Source organism: Rosa chinensis, chromosome 7 (genome assembly GCF_002994745.2).
Source record: "Rosa chinensis cultivar Old Blush chromosome 7, RchiOBHm-V2, whole genome shotgun sequence".
NCBI classification, from domain to species: domain Eukaryota; kingdom Viridiplantae; phylum Streptophyta; class Magnoliopsida; order Rosales; family Rosaceae; genus Rosa; species Rosa chinensis.
In genome coordinates, this window is record NC_037094.1 from 55,671,889 (window position 1) to 55,677,840 (window position 5,952).

General features: G+C 36.5%; 1 long non-coding RNA gene across 2 annotated transcripts; it reads left to right on the forward strand.

Moving 5' to 3' along the window:
• Positions 1-1,239: 1,239 nt before the first annotated feature.
• Positions 1,240-3,750, forward strand: LOC112180348. Of its 2 annotated transcripts, none has more exons than XR_002928236.2 (3): positions 1,240-1,507; positions 2,086-2,266; positions 3,466-3,750. It is a non-coding gene; the product is annotated as an uncharacterized LOC112180348 (long non-coding RNA). The 2 variants fall into 2 exon arrangements; XR_002928237.2 differs by having other exon boundaries at positions 2,106-2,266.
• The last annotated feature ends 2,202 nt before the right edge of the window (positions 3,751-5,952 follow it).

Genomic DNA, 5,952 nt, shown 5'->3' on the forward strand with positions numbered 1-5,952 from the left:
GCTGAACTTTTTGACCTCTCTCAGCTTTCAAAACCAGTGTCACAGCTCCCTTTGTGTGGTCAAAAGAAACTGCAACCAATTGTTCCAGAAGCAGGTTGATGAGTGCCTCAGCCATATTGGAAACTGAAACACAAACACAAGAGCTAGAGATCAAAATATATGTGAAGTTGTGAACTGAGAAATGTAGAATGCTATGAGGCTATTATGGGTCTTCTACCAAGTTTGTATAAAGTGACTATAGAGCACAAATTGTCAAGGCCAAATCCAGTCAAACTATTCGAGCAAATAGTAGACCAGCGGTGTCTTTTCATTAAAGTAGTACAGGTGGTGGTCTCCTTTCATTCAAGATTTCAAGTAGTGTAGCGCTCATTGTGGTGGCATGGATGATATATAGATCGATGTATCTTCATTTCAATTTCAATGTTGTTTGGTGAGTTAAGTTAATCTGAGACTGAAATTAATAAAGGAAAAAAAAAATCCTCAACTAAAAAAAGGGAGTGGCTTCCATATATTATTATAATAGTATAATACATTATATATATAAATAATATGGTACTTAAAAATATAATTGCACTTCATTCCTCCAAAAGTCCAAATCACCCACCAATATCATCATATCATTGTTGTCCAATGCATTAGTGCGAGGAGGCAAAATAGAAGAACTTTATCTCATCGATCATCTCCATCCCTACAGCAACTCCAACAGTTTCCCTATAATTTCTGTATAATAGGGAAGCACAAGTCAAAACTTTAGCATATTTTTTTTCCTCCAACTCTAACAGATTCCCTATTTTACAACAATCTCTAAAATCTCCATATTCTTCCTTAGAATTTTAGAGATTGCTGTAAATATAGGGCATTTGGTTTGATCTTATCTCACTTTCTCTAAAATAAGGATAGTTATAGAGAATCTGTTGGAGCAAAAGAGGCTCATTTTTCTCTAAAGTAGAGAAAATTCAAAATATGAGAAACAGATTCGAGCAATGGAACAAGTTTTTTTATTTTCTTCTTTAATCTAATCTTACATATAAGGACGAAGTCATGATTTTGAAATGTTCTTGGCTAAATTTACCATATGAAAGTTTTTGTTTCTCAAAAAAAAAAAAAAAAAGAGTTTGAATTCCTAAGCTCACCTGCCCTTTTACTGTGCTTGTGAACAATAATTCTCTTAGGAATAGTGTATTTACGATTTTGCCCTCAGTGTTGGTGCTGTACATTTCCGCGTTTGCTCTCGCCTCAACGTTTGTCTCTCCCGTCGCTTCGATTTGTTTTCTTTCGTTTTGGGCTTGGTTTCGCCACAGAGAGCGCGGGAGGGGAGGTTGGTAAAAAAAGGAATAGCGGTGAGATAGTGTGTTCGATTTTCTCAGCAATTTTAACTCGGAGGTTACTTGTGTTCGATTTTCTCATCGCTGCGGTGGAAGAAAACAAATCCGTCTTCCTTGGCCCTTTCAAATTTGTAGGGTTGTATTTCATAAAGATTGAGGCAGGAAAACCACTTTTGTTTAAGGTAATTCAACTTATTGGATTATATATGCAAGTATTTCAAAATGATCAGTCTCTAACCATTTGGTCCTTTGGTTGGAAATTTCTGCAAATAGATAGTGCAGATGACAATTTACTAGAAGTGGTTGAAGTTCTGAGTTACATGAATGTCATTATAAGAAAGACGTAGTCGAATTGCATCTTAGGCCACATAATACACTGCTGATTTGACTTCTAACTCAAAATAGATTGGTTGAATGAATATCGATCATGCCATCTTCTGTGTGTTCCCTTACTGTATATTTGCAAGCAATGATTTATCTTCTATAAAGGTCTCTGTTTTTTTTATCTGCTTGATGTTATTGACTTACTAGATCTGTTTTCAGCTCTGCATGTGTGTATTCAGCGCAAAGGAGCAATTTTATGAAAACTTAATCTGTTCTCTGTAATTTAGGAAAACTTCAATTGAGGCATAATCCTAGTTAGTTCAGCTCTTGCTATGGATTTATTTTGTAAGTTGTTCGATTGGTAATTTGAGGCAGCCTTTTTCTAACTGAAGTGTCCACAAGTTTTTGTCGAGTGTATTTGATTTTCTTCCAACAGTTACTCCTATTTGGATTCAGCTGGCATGTCAAATTTCCGAAATGGGTGCAATTTTGCAGCTGGAAGGGCTACTACACTTCCAGCAACTGCAACATCTATCTGCCCCTTTTCATTTGGGATTCAGGTCTCTCAGTTTTTGCGATTCAAAGCCCAGGCTCTTCAATTGCTAGCTGCTAAAAAGGTACATATGGTCATGATTTTTCTCGAGTATATATGGTCAAGAGTTTTCTTGAGTACTAGGCTCTTCAAGTTACTGACAATATGACCAAGCAAAACAACTAACTAGAACATTATGTGTACAGAATATGTATTTCGATCAATATAGACTGCACATTAGCTAGCTGTTTTCGATATATTAGGATATATAGCAACCAATTATATAAGTATCAGAGCCGCTTAGAAAGGAATATGCATATGATTGTAGAATAAGCCTTGGCTATCTAGCTATTCTTCGTATACGCGCTGACCTTTAAGTAACCTTAGTAAAGGAGGAATATGAGGACGAACTCTGGTCTGCTAACTCCTTCAGATCACCTGAGGTATTGCGTAGGGTTGTTGCAAGCGTGAGTTTTACACATCCATAGTAAGCTACCTGCTTAATATACAACCATCTCTACTTTGCGTGTTGACTTTCTGTTTAGATTTAGATGGCTTCTTTCCGTGCTCAGCAGCAACTTTTTCCTATTTGCTTTGCTTGCTTCTGTTTCTTAACTCAGTTTTATTACTCATGCCTGCACCCACTTTGGCATACATTATTGGTAACTTTGCATTTGTAGCTCTCTTTGATTTTGATTTTGATTTTTTTTTTTTTTTTTTTTTTTGTGCACTGCTGAAGATGTTGGATTTGAATCATTTGTGTTAGTGAATATTGATGTCAAAGTCTCTACCTTTCTTGCTCATTGAAGATTTTCGGTCTTGCGTATCATCTGATTTGAACTTCCATCTCCTTTTTTTGTGACTTTAATTAGGTCTGCATCGATTATGTTTTCATATTGATCACTGATCATTATGTCTCATGTAAATGATTTGTAAAAGAACTACGCCCTGAGCCAACATGCCTGTATGCATTCTTCCTCACAACTATTAAGAGTAATATCACTAGATGATGCAGTACAAACAAACTTACATAAACTTCAAGAACTTCAAACATTCATCCAGATTCCACTACTTTCAATTCAATTCATGTCTGTTTATAGTTGTCATTCTGTTTGTTTTTGGTAATACCTTAATTATATCAAATTCGTAATCTCAACAAAGCTCATAAAACCTTAAACTACATTCATGCTGATATGTGAACCTGTTATTTCAATTCAGATATTTACACATGCATTTGATCCTTTACTTCCGTCCCATATTGATATCATTATTTCTGACATCCAGCGACAGCTCCTCAAATGAGATGGCAAACGAGCTGTTTCCTGCTGCCAATTAGGCAACTGACATGACAGAATCAACCGAGGACACTTCTGAGGAGTTGATGTAAAGTAGTTGGTTCAAACTGCAAACATATAAAATTTTTGCTCGAGTCTAATCAGATTTTGCTAAAGTAGTTGGGTAGCATCTCATATTTTGAAATTCGTAAATACACATCTGGTCAAGATACCAGATTTTGGAATCTGTAAAACGATACTATCTTCCGTTATATAATACATCTAATGTTTGTAATTGCTGTCTTGCAATAATGCATAAATGATATAGCCGCAGCATCGCGCGGGCATCAACCGTTGTTTGCTATTCTAATTTCTAAGTACCAATCAATATTGTCAATGTGTTGGAGAATATGAGGCTCTTTATACCCTGCAGTCATGCAATCGTCCAAGTGATGATGTAGAACTTTCATTTTGACATTCATTCAAATCGATAAGGATACTAAAGACCAACTGTTAAGGTTTACGCAAAATGGCATTCCGATGTATTGTAATTAGGAAAAATTATACCTAAATTATTGTCTAATTAGACGTGATGCCTTTAGGTTTTGTTTGCAAAATGAACAATGAACTAAAATCTGTCAGTTTGGTGAGATTATGGCCATTGCCATCTAAATATGAAATTCGGTGCTCGCTAATTATAATAAATAAAGAACGGTCTCATTAGGCAATTAATATACTAATGTTCTTCATTATTTTGTAATAATGTGATGAAAAATTCTATGATACATTAATACACAGATTTATCAAATAACAGAGGTAGATTGATTTGTGTATTAATTAGTAAACCAGCTTGACTTAATCTCAAATTAGTTTATATCTTAATCGAGATAGTCTACTTGTACTTTAAACTAGTCTACTTAATGTATCAATATATAATGTATCGATACATTATGTGATTGTGTTTCTAGCGAAAATTCAATATTTTGAAGTCTTAAAACTTTAGATGTAAGAGCCGTTAGATCATTGATTGTAGTAGTGTGTACCACATGCATAATGAGCTAATTCAATGAGACAGTGACTGTCGACTTGCTTCTCTATATCTCTAGGTACTTGTGTAGTAGTACATGTCAACACAAAAGATAAACAAAAATTATGTCAGTGAGTCGGAGAGTATTCATGTTGTATAAACCTAGCACACACAATACGCAATATCTGGGAGAATTCCTTGTTTATTCCAATTCTGAATGTTGGCTTATATAGCCTTACAAAGAAATAGATAGAAACAAATAGCACCCCACGTTGTACACTAACCAAAGAACGTAGATCATGGAGAGGAAAAATTCAAACCTAACGTACTGCCCTCATAAGTAGGGTTTAACGTCTAACGTACTGCCCTCATAAGTAGGGTTTAACGTCTAACGTACTGCCCTCATAAGTAGAGTTTAACGTACTGCAATAACTAAAACAAACCCTAACGTACTGCAATAACAGCTAAGCCCTAGTTGTTCCAACATATCCTCCCTTAAACTGTTTGCACTTGTGCAATCAGTATATACCTGGTACCGTGCACATCCCAAGCAGCTCACGAAGCTTCTCAAACACTTCAACTTCAGTGGCTTCGTCATGATGTTTGCTATCTGATTCTGTGAGTTGCAATGGACCAGCTCCACTGTTCCATCTTTGGTAAGGTCACGAAGGAAATGGAAACGTACGTCAATATGTTTGCTTCTTCCATGCAGCACAGGGTTCTTCGAAAGTTTTATAGTGGAGCTGTTATCACAATACACGGTTGTGCTTCCATTCTAAGCATGGCCAAGCTTTTCAAGAACTCTGTGCATCCAAATTCCTTGACAAGCACAGGAGGATGCAGCTATAAACTCAGCTTCGGCGGTAGATAAGGTAACTACAGGTTGCTTTTTAGAAGACCATGAAACTGCACCAGTGCTAAGCAGAAACACGTATCCGGATGTGCTCCTCCGGTCATCTAGATCACCTGCGTAGTCACTATCCGTGTATGCCTCAAGCTTCTCGTTCCCATTTCATTTGTACAAAATCCCCAAATCAACAGTGCCTTTGAGATACCTGAGGACTCTTTTAACTGCTTGCATGTGTAGCTCAGTCGGACTTCCCATAAATCTGCTGATTAGACTTATCACATACATGAGATCTGGCCTAGTAGCTGCCAAGTACATCAAACAGCCAACAACCTACTTATACATAGTAGTGTCCACCTTCACACCACTTTCATCTTTCATCAACTTGAATCCAGGGACAATAGGGTTCCTAGATGAGTTGCTCTTCTCCATTCCGAATCTCTCCAACACCTCCTTTGCATACTTCTTTTGGCAAATGTAAATCCCATCCTCATTCTGAACAACCTCAACTCTAAGGAAATAATGCATTTTACCAAGATCCGTCATGTTAAACTCTTGTTTCATAGACTTCTTAAACTCCTCAAACATGTATTCATCATTGCCAGTAAATATAAGGTCATCAA